At 34.4% G+C, this 18992-nt stretch overlaps 1 long non-coding RNA gene, 1 other non-coding gene and 1 pseudogene across 6 annotated transcripts; 2 read left to right on the forward strand and 1 right to left on the reverse strand.

The window, feature by feature from the left end:
- Positions 1–356: 356 nt before the first annotated feature.
- Positions 357–438, forward strand: LOC112419587 (uncharacterized; annotated as a pseudogene).
- Positions 439–4486: 4048 nt separating this feature from the next.
- On the forward strand, positions 4487–4593 carry LOC112419576 (small nucleolar RNA R71). Its single transcript, XR_003009703.1, has one exon. It is a non-coding gene; the product is annotated as a small nucleolar RNA R71 (small nucleolar RNA).
- A 1374-nt stretch (positions 4594–5967) lies between these two features.
- On the reverse strand, positions 5968–15932 carry LOC11430746 (uncharacterized). 5 transcript variants are annotated; one of them, XR_003009490.2, is made up of 8 exons: positions 15816–15932; positions 14544–14664; positions 13630–13682; positions 13379–13507; positions 10918–11068; positions 8970–9068; positions 6530–7352; positions 5968–6371 (listed from the first exon to the last, which is right to left on the reverse strand). It is a non-coding gene; the product is annotated as an uncharacterized lncRNA (long non-coding RNA). The 5 variants fall into 5 exon arrangements; XR_003009488.2 differs by having other exon boundaries at positions 6513–7352; XR_003009492.2 differs by lacking the exon at positions 5968–6371 and having other exon boundaries at positions 6512–6727; positions 7040–7352.
- Between the last annotated feature and the right edge of the window lie 3060 nt (positions 15933–18992).

An 18992-nucleotide genomic window follows, 5' to 3' on the forward strand; every position in this document is an offset into this window, starting at 1 on the left:
AATCAATGCCAATATGGCCAAATACACCACAAACTTCACAAGGAGGTGATACAGGAGCAGGTGTGACAACACTAGTATTCATTGTATCAAATTTTTGTGTTAGTGTGTCAGCCTTAGCAGTTAGATGATCAAGGGAGGAAATTTTGTACATACCTGCCTCCTTTTTAGAGGGTGAAGAAGCAGTGATGACTCTCTCACTTGTCCACTGATAGTGGTTTTGTGCCATGCCCTCGATCAAATCATATGCTGCTGTGTAAGTTTTATTCATCAAAGCTCCACCTGCAGCTGCATCAACATAAATTTTTGTGGTATACGAAAGACCATTATAAAAGGTGTGGATAATAAGCCACTTCTCTAAACCATGATGGGGGCAAAGCCTAAGCATTTCTTTGAAACGCTCCCATGCATCGTAAAGAGATTCACCATCTTTTTGAGTGTATTGAAAAAGCCTCGCCCTTAATTGAGCGGTTTGAGAAAGGGGAAAGAATTGGGCAAGGAAAGTTCGCCTCATTTGGTCCCATGAAGTGATAGAACCAATTGTCAATGAATGAAACCAAGCACTAGCTCTATCCCTTAAGGAAAAAGGAAAGAGGTGCAGCCTTACGGCCTCTTGGTTTGCCTTCAAAGTTCCACTGAGTCTTAGAAAAGTTGAAATATGAAAATTCGGATCCTCAGTGGGTGATCCGAAAAATTGATTCTGCTGCACTAAGGAAATAAGTGCAGGTTTTATTTCAAAATTATTACCCTCAACCGTTGGGTACACAATAGCATCGTATGGCTCATCAGAAGATGTGATTGCATACTCTTTGAGAGCACGTTCCTCAACCATATCATTATAATATCCCACTCGTTAGTTATTGGAATATTACCAGCCGAACGTATCAGAGGATAAATGTTTAGGAGATTCTTTTATGACGAAGAATGTTTAATGATGCAATGTCGGTAATTACACGCCCTTCTCTCTCTAGAAAGAAGGAGCAGATTTTGCTCTCTCCCTTCTCTCTACCTCACGCCTTCCCTCTCTTCTCCAATCCATCCAAGAGCTGCTCTAGTCATGATCCATGTCCTAACAAGGTTTCTTCACGATCAAAGAAGTATTGGAAGCTTGGATTTAAGTGTTGGATCATCCCTTTCCTCATATGAAGAGCTCTAGAGCTAGGGTTTTGTTATTGGGAAAGTTGGAATTGAAGCTTGAGGCTGCTACTTAAATCATCATGTGAGTTCTCTAGATAGATCCTCCTACCTATGGCTAATGTGTATTTGTGTGAGATGATGAAAATGTTAGAAATTATGAACTTATAGTTTTGATACCCCTTTTGCCATTGATTGTTGAAATTGTGCTGTTTGTTGCCATGTGTCGCGTCATTTTTTGGAGATCAAGGCTATTTGATTAGCTTTTGACTCACTAATTTATTTCACGACTGAACATTTAATTTTTAAGAAAAAAGGGAAAAAAGTTCAAAACACCCCATATTGAAAAGATTTAGGGTTCGGGGGTTGGTTACATAAAGAGAATGTGTTAGCACCCTTTATGTCCGTAGTACTCTACGGGAACCTCTTGGTTTTATTTAATTTAATGTGCTATAACTTGCTTGCTTTTGAAAAAAAAGTTAATGCGATGATCAAAACCTCGTAGTTCGGGGTAAAAATTGACGTTTGATTTGTTGAGTGTTTTTTATTAGTTTTGAAAAAAGGTTTTAAAATGAAAAGCCAAATGGCAAATGAGTATTTGTTTGTGTTTTTTAATATTGAAAAAAAGAGACTTAAAGTAAAGTTAAATTGATTGAAGTTTGATTAAGAAAAGAAAATAAAAATGCGGTCACTTGATTTGGATCAAGGTTTATTATGAAAATATTTTTGTGATTTTGATTATTTGCATGTTTTTTTTTTTTGTTTTTTTGGAATATTAAGTAAAAATTAAACTAACGGAGCAATAAAAGTAAAAACGAGTGGATTTTTGTAGTGTCGTTTGATCACCACAAAATCCCTAATCTATTTTTTTTGCATTTTTGGATATATCTAAGGCGGTAAAGAAATAAAAGGACACACACACCCATACACTTTTCTCATTTATATTTACATTGGACCTAAATACATTCTAATTGCTGGAAAATAAATAACAATAATTAAAATGCTAAATAAAATAAAATAAAAATGCTAAAAAGAAATAAAATGCAAGAAAATAAAAGAAATGGACAACCGAAGGGACAAAAATTACCGAATGGACAAAATTCCGAAGGGACTTTTCCGAAGGGACTTATTCCGAAGGGACAGAAAAAAGAGGGAGAAGAAAAGAATAGCTCGTCAACACAAGCTAAGAGGGAGAAGAGAGAAAAGTTCTTTGACAACTCAATAGAACTTTTGGTGTGTGAAATTGTGTGGAATGAGGGCTCTATTTATAGGTGAGGAGGTTGATGAAAAATGGAAAATTGGTTTAATGGAAATGATGGACAATTATGGTGAATTTTGAAAAAGGAATGTTAAAGTTGACACTTGACTTGAAATTTTTTTTAGACCTTGTACATTTTATTTTGGACCTATTGACACTTTGTTTTTTTTTTTGACACTAATTAATTAAAAAGAAATAAAATAAAAATAAAATAAATCTAATACGAAATAAAATAAAAACAAATTAAACTAAATTATGTAAAGAAAAATAAAATTAAAAGATGGAAAATAAAAATTATTAAATATAAAAAAAGTAACTAATCTTAAAATTAAAATTAATAAAAGATGGAAAGAAAATAAAAAGAGAAAAGAGGGTCCGACTCGGAATCAAAAATGAGGTATTTTAAAATACCTCCCTGCCGAATTTTTTCACTGAAAAATCAGAGATCGATCAGAGTCAAGTGACATGTCTCAGTGGGGCCTTAGGTCAAAAATTGGGGTATGACACCATGCATTTGTTCTATGTTGTTTTAATGTACTCTGGATGAATTATGAACATTAGGGACTTGGTTTTGAGGTTTTTCAGTCAAAAACACGATTTATGCAGGTATGGCACTGATAAACTTCGCTTAAGCGAGAAAATCTCGCTTAAGCGAAATGAACGTCAAACCAAACTGAAATCTCGCTTGGCATCTCGCTCAAGCGAGATTCCACTACACAACATTTTTTTTTAAACTTCATGTGGTTCAGTAGTGTCGACGAGGCCATTCCTTGCAGTCTTTTATCACTTTAAAAATCCCTTAATGTCAAGTAACTAATGTACATTATACCTTGAATTATCAAGGAAGAAATGCATGAACAACGTTAACGGTTTCAATGACGAATGGCACACGAGATGTTATGCTACGATCAACATGTGGGTAGGAATAACTCTAGGTATTGGGGAATCATAGAGCCTCGACTTAGGTAGTCGAGAACAAGCATGTTAGCATGTAACCTAGTCATGTTAGGTTAAGTTTTATATGAGCAACTATGTATGCAATTACCAATAATCGGGTAGGTTACGGACCCGTGGTAATCTTTCAAGCAAGTATAATTTATGCGCTCACATGTATGTATATAACTAATGTATGACTATGTTAATAAGTAACTTGTAGGTGCCGTGTCTCTTGCGATCCACGCAAGGTTGGGATCTCAAGAGGTTCACGTTATGGGGACGGGTTACGCACCGCAAGGTGGGCCCGCACGACACTGAGGAAGTCTGATGTACCTTAGCTAGGAATTCATCGGTCATGTATGAGATTGTACTCGGGGTTACGCCACCCGATACACTCCGTAAAATGAACTCAGATAATATTGTTTGTTCAACGCTAACCTCTAACATAATGAATGGTTATGAACTGTGATATGATATGTTTATGTTAGACTATGAAGTATGTATAAGCTTATGTACCAAGGCAAGACTATGAAGATGAATTGTCGACGATCCTAGTATCTCCCCGATCGTCCAGTTTAAGACCATGTCATGAATGATCTATGTTTAGGCTTTGATGCGTTTATCGTATCCTAAGTAGCGATCTTAGGTTCCCTTGACCGCCATGACATGTAGAAGACGACAAGACTTGTAACCCATGTTATGTACAACCTTATGACGGTTCTAGTATGCACTACCGTCTAGGTAAGAATGCTCCACACACGTATAATCAACCGACAGGTTGTATTGTAGACACGTGGTGACCCTAGGTTTTCCCCGAGGTTACCTATAGCCTAGGATTAGGTAGAACTCACTGAGACATTATGTCTCATCCCAATCCTATTTTGTTTCAGATCAGCAGGATTTAGCAAGCTTGTAGCCGGATGGATAATCAGCAAGTGCTCGTTCGTACCCGCTGCAGGATGTTATGGACTTTAAGGATGTATTTTTTATATGTTTTGGACGCGTAGTATTGTATTGATGATTGTACAAACGCACATTGTTGTATAAAATATTCATTCGAAGTCTTTATGTTGTAAAGTTTAATGTATCCAGTACTAAAGATAATTCACATGCTAAACTTTCTAGATATGTTTAGTATGGGCGTAACAAAGCCACTTCTCTAAACCATGGTGGGGACAAAGTCTAAGCATTTCCTTGAAACGCTCCCACGCATCATAAAGAGATTCCCCATCTTTTTGATTGAACCGTGTAATTTGGTCTCTTAGTTTAGCAGTTTTAGAAGGGGGAAAGAATCGGGCAAGGAATGCTTGCCTCATTTGATCCCATGAAGTGATGGAACCAACTTCCAATGAATGGAACCAAGCACCAGCTCTATCCCTTAAGGTGAAAGGAAAAAGGTGCAGCCTTACGACTTCTTGATTCGCTTTCAAGGTTCCGCTGAGTCTTAAAAACGTTGAGATATGCAGATTTGGATCCTCAGCAGGTGATCCAGAAAACTGATTTTGCTGCACCAAGTTAAGTAGTGCAGGCTTGATCTCAAAGTTGTTACCCTCAACCGTTGGGTACACAATAATAGCATGTGGCTCATCCGTAGATGGTAATGCATACTCTTTGAGAGCGCGTTCAGCCATAGCGATATTATTTCGTGTGTCTCTCTTTCTCTTATGCAAATACCTTTCGATCTCGGGAACGAATTCACCAAGACTCTTAGTTCTTCGCATAAAAGAGCAAGAACCCAAGAAGTTAACGGTAAAAGAAAGAAGTAGTAGAAGAAAAAGAGTAAAGAAAAGAAAAAAAATTATAATCACTAAGAAAAAGTTAATCAAACTAGTTAACTCCCCGGCAACGGCGCCAAAAACTTGATGAGGTAAAACCGCAAGTGCACAGTTCTACCGAAGTAGTAAAAAGAGAGTATCGTTCCAACATGGAGTTGTTTAATTCAATTAACTTTAGTTGATGATTAGAAAGAGTTTAAATTGCAAAGTTGGGGTTTTCAAACGATTGAAAATAATAATAATAATAATAATAATAATAATAATAATAATAATAATAATAATAATAATAATAATAATAATAAAAGAGCCTTGGGATCATTGGTCCGTCATGGTGACAAACCCTCTCAAATCAAACCTTAAATCTAGAACTTTATGTTAGACCTTCTTTCTAAAGACAAGTTTCTCTTTACCCTATCACATCTCCTTTCGGTCTCAGTGAGTGTGTTTCTCTAGCAACCACGCCTATTTTCATGGTTGATTGCTATTGAAATCCTTGAAGCTCGAAACTTTATTGTCTCAAGGTTCGCTAGACTATTTTCATGTTTCGCAATCCTTGTCTATATTCACTTGTTCCAAATATTAAAACTTCATCTTTCAATCCATCGCTTAATATTTGTGATAAATCAATAACAACTAATAAACTTCATCTTTCGATCCATCGATTAATTTAATATTTGTTACTGATTATAAGAACGGTGAAATAGATTAGAAATTAAGGTTACATAAAATTAGGGTTTAAGGCTTGGTTTGATTAGCATTACGTTATTAGACTTATCCAACAATCTCAAGACAAGAAGAGTCTATTCACTCATGTTCATTGTAGACATAGAGAAGAAAAAGAGGAAAGTAAATAAAATAACAAGAAAGTAAAAGAAAGAACTTTTATTAAAGAAGACAATTGTCACTATTTAATTCCAAGAACAAAAGATGAATCGTTGTGATAGCTAGCTACTCTATTTATAGTCTACAATGACTTAAGCCCTAAGAAATATAACACTAGAATGTTCCACAAGAATAACACTAGAATGTTCGACAAGAAACTACGGGCTTTTAGATCAGAAATAAACTAATAGCTAACTTGTCTGGGAAGCAAAAAGCAGCAAAAGTGGATCCTGAAGGTTGGCACGGCCGTGTGGCTGGTGGCACGGGCCGTGCCAAGTCTCTGACCTTGGGGAAACATATTTTTGTTCCCAATCTTCGTATTTTAGGCATGAATGAGCTCCAAATCCTCTTTCTTTTACTCCTAGACTGAATCTTTAGAATATTTGTTCCTGAAATTAAATAACTTGCAATTGAAGTAAAAGAGTTCTAAAAAGGAAATAAAACTAAATAAAATCAAATCTAAATAAAATGGACTCAAATATTATATTAAAAACACTAATTATTGACTCATCCCATAACCCAAAACATACCCCAGAAGAGACATTACTATTTTTATTTTATTTTCTTCTCAGCGTTTGGGATCCCAACTCAAATCTGGAGAGAAGCACCCAGTTGATACCAGGTGACTACTGGTGGAGTAGTAAATGGTAATGATTTGCCATCTTTTTCTTTTTTTTCTACTCTTTATCCAACCATGTTGCTATTGCCAAGTAATGTGATATGTAAACCATGTTTCAGCTGGAATCTACAAAGACAGCCATGGTCATGAAGGTTATAAAATATATGGTGTATGGTGATGATGATGACAACCATGGACCACGAGATTAAAAGCCAAATGAAATTATAGAAGAGTGGCTATGTTAGAGTACAGTTAGAATACTTGCATAACAGAGATAAATGCCAGGTGGCAAAACAATTTTAGAACTGTTTGGAATTGTTTTATTTATTGGGAATATTGCGACATTCACCTTGTATCATACTAACAAAATAATTAAATTTCCCCAAGATTCAAAGCCATATAGTAGCAAAAATAAATAGAAGGTTGTGTGTGTGATACATGGTAGATTTGCCCATGAATTGCAGGTTGGTTAACAAGATGCCGCAATGGAAGGGCTCCATCAATTCCACCACATGAATCATAAGTATAACAGAAAAGCAGTCCATATGCAATCAACTTCCAGCGTATTCTCTGTAAAATTCTTGACGAATCATTCATGGATTTTAATAAAATGGTTCATACTCGCGTCAGGGCTTGTTTGTTTCTTTTGTATCAACATGTCTCCAAGGGTTGAGAGCTTCTCTAATTGCTTGAGCTTCTGGAGAATTCTCCAAGGCGCGCTTTTCTGACTCCAAAACAGTTACTTTGTCATCTGCACAATGCAAAAAAGTGAAACAGATTCAAACTTTCTAAACCTAAATCCTTTGATGATGCAGAATTCAAGAGAGCAAGCAAAATCCTCGAGAAAGCAATTATTGAAAACAAATATCCTCAACATATGCAAAATATCGACTTAATTGAGCAATTTGACCAAAATAAATTATGTAAAAGACACAGGGGACTTTGTTTAAATTGATGTAAATTCATTCAAAAATAACTTTTTCAAGAATATAATGAAGGGGATTCCTCAGTATCTTTTTAAAAAAAAAAATGTTTGGCTAAAAATTAGTGTGTGGAGTGTAGAGGCAGTTGTAGAAATTATAAAAAGAAATTTTGCGAATAAAATTTTTCCCCACCTCATGGGAATGTATTTTCCCAACCCTTCCCTTGGGAATAAAACCACCAAAATGTGAGTTTTTTATTTTTTTCATGGAAAACTATACTATATCCAATAATGATCTTTTTAACCAACATAGGAATACATAGTCTGTTTGTCAAGCTATTACTGCAACTACTGAAAGGGTCTTAAAGTTTATTACAGAAAGAAATTTAGGAATATATATAGGCCTCTGGTCGTATAGTTTGAGAGGAGGTAGTTAGGGGTCAGTTAGAGTAGTTGGGTTGCTATCTCTTTTGTTATTTCTGTTAGTCTTTTCTTTTATCGTCAATCAAGGAGGAGGTATTGTGTTGCATGCTGCTGCATTTGGGGCATACAACAGCACACCAATTTCAAATGGAGGAGGTCGTTTTGGGATGAATGGCAACAGAGCAAATGTGCAAAATTAAGGAGCTAAACCAGGAGATGCAACAAATTTTGGTTCAAGAAACAGGAGTACTCGCTGTCCCTTTTACCTGGAGCATCTGAAACGAAGAGAGGAGGAAGGTGTGTCTGTTGTGGCTTGGCTTATAGTCCAGGCCATCATTGTCCAGGGAAGAATATATGGGTAGTCATATTGGCCGAGGATGAGAAATTAAATGATGAGAGAAAAATCACAAAAAGTGAAGCAGAGGAGAATGCATAGGAGGAAATGGAGGAGCTGATGGAACCATAATGCAAGTGGATGGACTTTGTTTAAGCTGGAGGATTCACTCAAACATACACTATGGGCAATCTATAAATAGATTCTTCTGTTTCTAGTGTGAGTGGGAATAGTTCCTTTGTGTAATCTTTTCTTTATCAATAAATTCAGGGACGAATAATTCCTTTTCTGCTTGTAACTGTTCAAAGTAACCTAACACAGTCCCCACTATATATCATGGGAGAGTGTTTAGATGACTAAAAACTAACACACTATATGATGGGGTCCATGATATTTCCCAAAAAACCCTTACCATTGAAAGACATACTAGACAAAACTAAAAAATTCACTAAATTAAGGAGTGGTGTATCTAGTTGTATTGGTAGTAATATATTTTACTTACGATAGCATCTAGTAACCAGAACCACTATCCTGCCACTGTACAACCCAACAGATCATATAATAACCAACAACAATTTGAAATTATAATAGATTTTTAAAGTCAGTATCAATGAGAAAATGAGATGGAAAATTCAAGAAAATGCAAAGGTGGCAAGAGTGTTTAAATAATGAGAAATGAAGTTTCTCACACAGAAGCCTGTTTTGACCATGAAAAATTCCATAGAAGCTCCAACCAAAGCTGACGCAACCCCAATCTTAAAGTACCAATCGAGAAACATCGTTTTCAACTGGACGAAATTGCAAAAGTGATTATTGAGTAAGATTTGAAAAAAGTCAATAAAGTTCGATCTAGACAATTAAAACAAAATTTGAATACATAACTGTAAAATCCACAAGACTAATTGAATCAGAGCAGTAGATCGCTTAAATTATAAGTGATGATTGAACTTATGATGGAAAACTACAATCACAACCTATCACTAATTTACTTTTAAATTTAATCATTCACGTGCATTTGATATAATTACTGCCAGCTAAGTAAGTACAATGAGTGAGTCAAAGAATGCAAAAGCCACATTGACCTGATGGCTGACACCATCACATGGTAATTGAACATCGGAGTGTTTTTCAGTTCAGCAAAACCAAACGGATTCAGGTTGTTGGGTTTGGTGTTTCGTATTTTCAAGCTGAACCAGTTTCAACCAAACTGCTAAACTGCAAACCAAGCTAAATTCCAACATTATGAACTGAACTTCCCTACCTGTATGAATCGAACTGTTTTTTGGTGCTGAACTTGTTTTTGAACTATGAACACCGACACAGTGAAGATTGTTATTTATTTATTTTTACAAAGATATGAAATTTATGGCCTAGTTGATCTTAATTTAATGTGTTCACTAGCGAGTATAGGTATGACAACTTTCTATCATCAAACAGCAAAGATGGACAATGCATAGTTTCATTGCTAAAATCACGTAAGTTGGCAAGAATCAGAAGAGTTGAGATGGGACACAGACGGTAAGATAAGTTTAGACCTATTAATTAACGGTCACAACTCTTCCTAAATTAAGAACATAAACAACAAGATTAAAGATTGAAGGAAGAAAAGATCCAGGCATCATCACCATGAGTAAATATAAGGCTTAATAACAGTTTTTGCCCCCTAACTTTCCCAAAGTTACGATTTTGGCCCCCTAAGAAGAAGAAAAAAACTACAAAACCGCCCCCTAAGTTTTGCACCTGTGGCAGTTTTGACCCCCAAGGCCAATCTTCTATTAAGCCATTATATAAATAAATAATCAAGAATTGCATGTCGAAAATCAAAATACAGGTTAGATTAGTAAGGTATTTTGTATAGCAGTAGAACTGAAAATGCTACATACTTTCACTAATCCCTACAGAATGAACTAAAAACTATACTCAAGGATCCAATTTTCAAACCACATGACTAGTTGCACAGAAACTCTTTGATCTTATATATGTTTCACAAGGAAGCTAAAAACACCATATGGTCAATCAACTTGCACATAATATCATAGCTAAAATCACCAAGCAACTTACATTGGTCATACAGATATGTCTGGTTTCTTCTTTGGGTCATGCTAACAAGTGCCCCTGGGGAACTAGTTAAGGAAGCTAAAAATAGTAGATTTACATTGGAAATAACAACTTTAAAACTTTTATAAAGTTGAATTCACCGTTTCCCAACACATTATGTCTATATCTACTTCCTTAAACAATGCCCCAAGGGTACTCTTTAACATTTTCCTTAAACTTTTCCTACTTTGAAATGGTTAGGTGTCATTTTTGTTTTTGTTGTTGTATTCAATGAACAAGAGCAATAGTGCATCATTCATATTTCTTAAATCCATAGAATGAAGACATTACATTGAAGTGAAAATGAATCGAAAGAAGCACACAAGTGTGAATTAAAGGTAGAAACCTTACATGGCAATACATATAGTCAGAAACAAACAGAAAAGAGATTAAGAACTAGAATTCAAAACGTTGCTTCTCATGACAATAAGGGAATCTATATGCTTGTTATTTTTTACTAAAGATAAAGCAATAACTACAAATCGAAAGTAAAAAAAAAAAAAAAAAAAATATCAGGAGTAGAATAGTTAGTCAATATACCATTGATGAGAGCCTTTGAACCTCAAAGCGTTGCAGTAATTTCAAGAAAGTATAGAGGAAGTTTCTGTAAACCAACAGCAAGCTGATATTGTTCCAGTATAGTGCAGCAACAATGAAGGTGGAATAGAAACTAATATTACTTAAAATTTACCTACACAATAAAGATACATTAGCAAGTGCTGAAGGATAATAAAAAATAATGTCAGATAGGTAAAAGTTGAGTTCTGTCCTAGTAGTATATAAATTAATCATTCCCTCAACTAACACCCGCATTTGAATATCAACCGCAAGGTTTTATTATTAACTCATCAGAGTATATAAATGAATCAAATTTGCATATAAACTGAAATATAGAAGGCTGTAACACAGCAAAAACAACAACCCATGAACTCAATACATTCCTTTCATCCAACGGCAGCAAACAAAACACGTCCATACATAGAAATACAATGCAACAAAAACCAAGCATGTTGGACATAATGTAATGAATCATCAAAATCTTCTCCAAGAGTAGGGCAGAACCAATATGATAACCAAAACCCAATATTGTTTGACAGAAAAATGTCCACAATATAACTATAATGCAAAGTTAAGTTGCCTACATGACCATACAAGGACTCCGAATGCATTAATGCGATGCAACTTTTAATGCAGGGGGTACAATGGAAACTAGACAGACTCAAACTAGGAAAGTTTTACACTATAATAACATCCTACCACAGCTTGATAAGAGTATCTCATCCAATGCAATTTCTTTTGGAGATTCCAAAAGAAACCATCAGTGAAGCTTAACCTAACGCGGCAGCTATAAATAATTATTACCATATTATATTATAACTAGTCTTTACTTTTATAAATAAAGTGAGAATATTGAAGGGCCAACTGAGACTTAGCACAAGGTTTGCCAAAGATCATAGCCAAAAAATCACAACCAGGAAAACTCAAAGCAATAGGAACACATGTCATAGTTATTAGTAGCAAGTGGGCAATCCCTATAGATATATATGCTATGTTTGGATAAAAGGCTTAATTAAGGACTTATAGCATAACACATATCATATAAGTGCTTATGGATAAGTTGTTTCTGTAAGAAAAGCTCAAATAAGTCAATTAAAATATGCTCATAGTACCACTCAAATTATGATTTTAAACATGTAAGAGCAAGGAAGGAATTACACAAACTTGGATGCAAAATGAACCAACACGCAGAGTAACAATCGGAGCAAAAAGAGAAATTGAAAGAAGAAAATTGTAAATAGAAACGAGAGTTTGAGAATAATTATTACCAAACAATGGCGACTCGCAGATCGGAACAATTGGTAGGTTCTCATCGAACTTCCTACATGTTTGTGTATAGGAAACCTGCTTCCTTTTCTTTTTTCAGTCGATTTTTTATTTATTTAAAGTGTAAGAATTTATTGTTTTCAGTTAATTTTTTTTACTTTAATTAAAAAATATTAAAAAAAAATACTTTTAACTTTTCTAACTAGAATCAGATACACTAGTTAGCATAACTATTTAATTAATCCTCACTCGCTCTTAAAAATTTTAAAAAATGTCATTGAAATTTTAGAATATATATTATAAAATATGTTTTTTTTCCTATATACACCGAATAAATTAGTACTTGAATTTAAAAATTGAATCACTCTATTCATGTTTCAGACCCCTCCTTATGGCAAAATAAGCAAGGTATAAAATGAAAAATTTAATTTTCACATAAGGGTTGTTTGCATTATAAAATCTGAATTGTTTGTTTTATTGTATTATAAAATCCAAAACCTTATACACCTTTTTGTTAAGAAAACAAATAATGGAAAAAACATATTCATATTACATAATTCAAATTGTATTAACACAAAAACTAAACGAGTTTGTAACATGAATATCTTGTGTAAGAATCATAATAACCATTCTAATCCCATGCTCAATTTGTGCTTCTTGTGTTTTAGGTCTTGGAAGTGCATATTTCTAGTTATAAAGAAAGAAGGTTTTAGGCTCTAAAGCTTTCTACACATTTTAGGTGAAGTTTCAACACGCTCCGAAATATGATCAACTTCAATATTTTCAAACACTTAAATAAAATATTTTTCCAACAAGTCATTCGTTTCAAAATCCTTCAAAACCATCAAACACAAGTGACGTAAAAAACTGAAGGTAGAAAAAGGGCTTGAGATTAACAAATTTGAACTTCATCCAACTTATTTTAAACACCCAAAGGTTAAGACCAATAACAAACTTACTTTAACCCAAAAAGGCACATGACTAAACCACGAGAATAAATATAACTAAAGTGTAATCAGCCTTTTGAAATCATCAACCTTAAAAGAAGAGATAAATAAAAAAGATAAGCTTTAGATTAAAGAAAGAAAAAAAAAAAACTTCAAGTAATTTAACAAAGACCAAAAGCTTAAAGATAAAAAAAAACTGTAAACAAAGCAATTGATTAAAGAAAACTCACCCTTAATAGAAGAAGATAAACACCACACCAGTAGTGTGGTAATTCCTAAAAGTAACTAGTTTATAGTAGCTTTTTTATTTAAGCTTTCTAGATTTAGATCTCCACTTGTATTTGATTAAATCTCCATATCTGTTCCAAAGAAACATACGTATATTAGAAGAGAGAAAAAAACTTGAAAAAAAATTGTGATAACAAAACAAGCTCATATGATTATCAACTAAATTTTTAAATGAAAATAAATATCTACATACCGAGACTGGAGTGTAAATAAAGGGTAAAGAGCAAGGAATGGGGCGAGTTGGAACTAACATTTGGTGTTCAAAATCCACATAAGAACAATCAAAACAACAATTAAAGCCATCAGAACCAGGACAAAACCAAAGAATGAGAGATGAAAAGGAGAAAAAACAACATTAAAATATATTTGAGAAAAACTAATTTCATTTTTAAAAAAGAAAAATCAAATGATGAATACAATTTAAATGTATAAACATAAGACACACAAGCATAAAGATGAAAATTTTAAGGGCAGAAGCATATGGATGGAAGACCAAGTAGCTCGAAATGAAATTTTTTGACCAAAAACATGAAAAAAGAAAAAGAAAAAAATATCAAAGAAAGCATGGTTGTCTCTTAGACAATAAATAGGAACCATACGACCCCTTCTCTCCAATAGCTTTAAGCTAATTGGTTCACAATTCTACAAAAATAACAATAGGATAGAATGAAACATAGAAAACAAGCGATTAAGAAACAGTGTAGTTTCAGACTATCCAAACATCTCAATCGAAGAAAATTTAGCTTTCGAATGCAATCAAAGCAAAATAAGAAATCCTTTTGGAATGAAAGATAAAAAAAAAAATTAGTACTTTGAGAAGAAGGAATCCCCAAAAATAAGAAAAGCTGGGACTTTCTCACTACTGTGTTTATGGTTCAAAATCCAAACTTTCTCACTAATTTATAATTCAGTTCCGCTCCTAAAACCTGATTAATTTTATAAGCAGTTTCACAATTTCAATACAGAATAATTCTCTCTAATAATTTGAATTGAAATTAAGCGATTGTTAAATGGCTTTACCCACTAGGTTGGGCATAAAAATCAACTCTTTAAAGTAATTTAACAGAGACAACGCTTAAACAGAACAATTAATAAAAGAACACTCACCCTTGAAGAAAAAGAGAATCACCATAGCAAAAGGGAAGTAATTCCTTAAAAATATGGTTCTTTTCTTTTATTTAGAATTTCCAGTTTAGATCTCCACTTGCCTTTGATTAGAACTTCAGATCTGCAAAAAAAAAAAACACATCACAAAACCATAAAAATCAATACTTTTATACATAGGAAGATAGGAAGATTATCGTATTGCATATCACTTCCTAGGAGGATTCAAATTGTTTCGATCTTCAACCTTTTGGAAACGTATGACCCATAAGGTTGAAGCATTCATCTGTTTTCAGATGTTAAAAACAAATCACAAGGATTCAAACTGTTTTTGCATCTTAGGTTTATCGTGAGACCCATAAGGTTGAAGATCGAAACTTTAATTTGAACAAAGACCCATATACGAAAATCAAAACTTTAATTTTTAACAAAGCCTCAGAAGTATAAAAATCAAAACTTTTTAACTTCGTAGGAATGTAAAACTGTGATTTTGTTTTGGTATCTTTAGGTCTATTGTGAGATCCAGAAGGTTGAAGATCGAAACTTTAATTTGAAAAAAGACCCATATACATAAAAATCAATCATCTGTTCATGCCTATACCGCCATTGATAACTGAAGTGGCCAATATGTTTCATACTTTTTCATTAAACTGAACGCAAGCATAAGTTTAAACACAAAGTTCCATACGTTAAAATCAGTGGTAGTTACTTTTTTCTCGACAGCAAAGAGATCTTAATTATTGACATCATTGCGCATAACTTGAGCTAGATAATGAGGATTAATTAATTAAAAGATCACCCTTGGATAACTCATCCAACCAAAAAAGGATAAATAATAATGCATATGCATATCTCAAACCATTTGATGCATTATACTACAAATTCTAATCTTAGCAGCTAGTCAAAACAAAAACAAAAAGGTAATCAAGGAAGGATCCTGCGTCGCCGGCGTGGAGTCTCTCGTCTCACATACATTTTCTCCATCTCATTCAGTGGTCGGGTTGATCCCATTTCCTCGACAGTGAAAGTCCATCCATCTTCAGGGCGTCACTCAGAATCATAAAAATCAAAACTTTGACCTTGAAAAGAAGACAAGCAGCATATATCTGGTCGCAGAAGGCAAAACAAACGTTTTTGGAGATACCGGCGGATGGGATTTATGTTTAGTTTAAGGAATAAAGGAAAAGCCATAGCCAGAGAGAAAGAGAGATAAACCAGAGAGAGAGTAAAGAAGTATTGAAAAACTGAAAGGAAGAAAATGACAGAGATTCTTACTGTTTGTGGCTGACGACGAAGAACTCCGGCGGCGTTGAGTTCAGTGAGACTGTACGAATTCCCATCCAACGAGTTTGTGATGCAAAAAGGATGAACGGGTTGTGATTGAAAATTGCTTTTTTTGACATAGAACACTTCTATTGACACAAGTAAATGACCAAATTACCCCCAGCGGTAGTTAACTGCCTCTGACGTATGCGCCGGCAGTTAACTGCCGCTGGCTTGGCTGCTTTTTATTATAATTTTACGCATTTTGGTCGAAAAATCAAAATAAATCGAAACTTATTCAAAATTCTACGAAACTTTATAGACCCTCTATATATATTTTTTTAGAGTTGTATGCAAAAAACCAGATCAAAATTCAATTTCTAGGTTACATGTCCATGCATCATAGTCGTGTTGAGATTTTATATGATGTTTTTGTTGAATCATTGGGCTCCGGCCTAGTAGAGATCATTTAGTGATCTAGTTTTGTGGACTTCGGTCTTGCAGAGATCCATTAGTGATCTAGATTGTAGGCTTCGGCCTTGCATAGACATTTGGCGGTCTAGATATATGTGACGACCTTGAAGTGAAATGGTACCACATGCATATATGTGTCGAACTAGGTGCACATCATGACATGAGTCTTATTGGTGAAATGTGATTGATGATTGTGCATGAATAAATGTGATTTGATGATTGTTCATGACATATGTGACTGGTGATTATTTGATGTGAGATATTGAAATTATAGTATGAATATATATGTGATATTATTATCGAATTAAGTACATGATATTTGAATTGAATTATTCATGTTATTTGTTATGTGGATTATGATGATGTAATACTTACCCTAGTGGTTTTGACCGTCTACCTGTCTGTATGGATGGGTAGACGTTGTGCAGGATTAGTTGCTCTGGTGAGTTGTTTTTGCTTGGTGGATATCGGGAGCTATCTCCGGTATCGGTGTTAGTCGAGTTTAGGCTGGCTCTGATCTAGGCGTCTGTTAGATTTCCTAAATTTATCTGTTTGGATTTTCATTTATGTTGGAGATTTACCCGTTGTTGGGATTTGGAGATTCATCTATGTTGATGTATTATTGATTCATGATATGCATGTTTGAAGCACTCTGGTTTATATCCGCTGCGACTGTTGAAATTTAATATGCATGCATGTTGGATTTGAATTTTGTACGAGCATCTATTTCTTTAATAAATGTATTATTCGCATGTTTTATTAGAGACTGTTTTATTGCTTTATTAGAGACTATCAGCCCATTGATGTTCAGTATCAATGAATTGTATATCTAAAATTCTTTTTTGAACACAGTCTCTAATAAAGTGGTGTTTGATTTCAATATGTTTGGCTCTTGAATGTAAAATAGGATTCTTTGACAGACAATTAGCAGCAGTAGTATCACAGTAAATGGGAATACTATTAGCATTAATCTAATATTCTTCCAACTGATGTTACATCCAAACCAGCAGAGTAGAGAGAGACATGACAACTAAACTTCTATGTTTATGTTTGGTTTCCTTTGAAGCTTTCAAATCATGCAAACCAACGGCGAAAAAAATTGCAAGAGAAATAGGCAGGGAGAAGTGAAAAGGAGGATGGAGTTGTCCTTGACGACAGTGATATTGGAGCATAAGAGAGATGAATATGGATACAAAAGGTAAGAAATGTGCAAGCCGACGCATTAACATCGATATAGAAAGCATGACACTGGTGGTGTTGGCATTTCCAATGAGGGTTTCTATTGGCTAAACTTATTCACGAATAAACATATCAATACGTTAGCGTAGTAAAAAATGCGAATAGACGGGCACGAGAGTGCCCGTCTGGACGCTAGTAATAATAAATAAAACAAATTACTCACAATTGATGCAAGTTAATAAATAAATAAAAAAGTGGATGAAGTGGCTAATTCTTAGAGTGAATCATCAACTTCGTCCCTGAATTTTCACGGGTCGGCCAACTTCGTCCTTCAATTATGTGAAATATCAATTTAATCCCTGAATTTGTTAAATGTCAATCAAGTTAGTCCTTTTGTTCAAACGGAGCGTTAACGGGGCTGACGTGGCCGTTAACCTTTGTAACACCCCGTTACCCAAAAGCAATTAAATAACAAATATTCATCAGAGTAATTCCACAACGGGCATGCTACACGTCATTTCAAAATTTCTTAAATAGAAAATAAAACTATTTAGTCAAACAACTTGATATATATGAAAACATAGCAGCGGAATAGTTTTCAAATCCATAACCTCATGAACATCCAACAACAGTCTATGACATTAAAGGCCTTAGCATAAGTCAACATCATTGTTCAAAAGACAATAAAAGGCTCCACATCACAATTCCAAAATTTGATACATGGAAAGGAAAAACAACAATAATATAAATAATGATTCTCATCCCACGTATCAGAGCCCTAGACACGACATTGAGCCACCACCAACTACTCAGGATCACCTGCAAGTTACCCATAGGAAGGGCAACATTTTCAAGCAGAGGGGGTGAGATTCACAACAATAAATATAGATATTAAATCTTCAATTGAATTTAACACCCTATAACGTCAAATTACATCATCTTGCAAATATACATAATTAATTCACAAGCAACAACAACATCATCATAATCCACTTAACAAGTATGTAAACAATGTACATATTCACCAACAACATCATCACCATCAAGTAACAACCACAATCAACAACTAAGACTCATGCAAATGACATGACAACACTGCTAAGACAACACCTTAGACTTCTCAATGGATGCAAATATGCATGTGGTACCAAACAGGACCGAAGCCTTCACCGCTTTTGAATGGTTAAAGCATTCATCAGGACTGAAGCCCTCACCGCTGTTGAGCAACTAGTACTCCAGGACATGAGTCCTCTCCGCTGTTTTATGCATATGCCATGGACCTACTTGTGTATATCTACATACAACTGACCATGCAATGCAAACTCCATGTGACTCCACTTAAACAACATGTATGATTAATAGTTAAAACATACAATGCATTCCTCAACATTAATCAACAACCAACAGAGATCCAACCATTCAGAATTATGCACAATTAAATATAATTATGCTTAAACAACAACACTCAAACATTACCATTCATGCAAGCAAAACTGCACTCAAAACTACACAGCTCGCCTCGCGAGCACATCTGCT

The sequence above is a fragment of the Medicago truncatula genome, chromosome 2 (genome assembly GCF_003473485.1).
Source record: "Medicago truncatula cultivar Jemalong A17 chromosome 2, MtrunA17r5.0-ANR, whole genome shotgun sequence".
NCBI lineage: Eukaryota > Viridiplantae > Streptophyta > Magnoliopsida > Fabales > Fabaceae > Medicago > Medicago truncatula.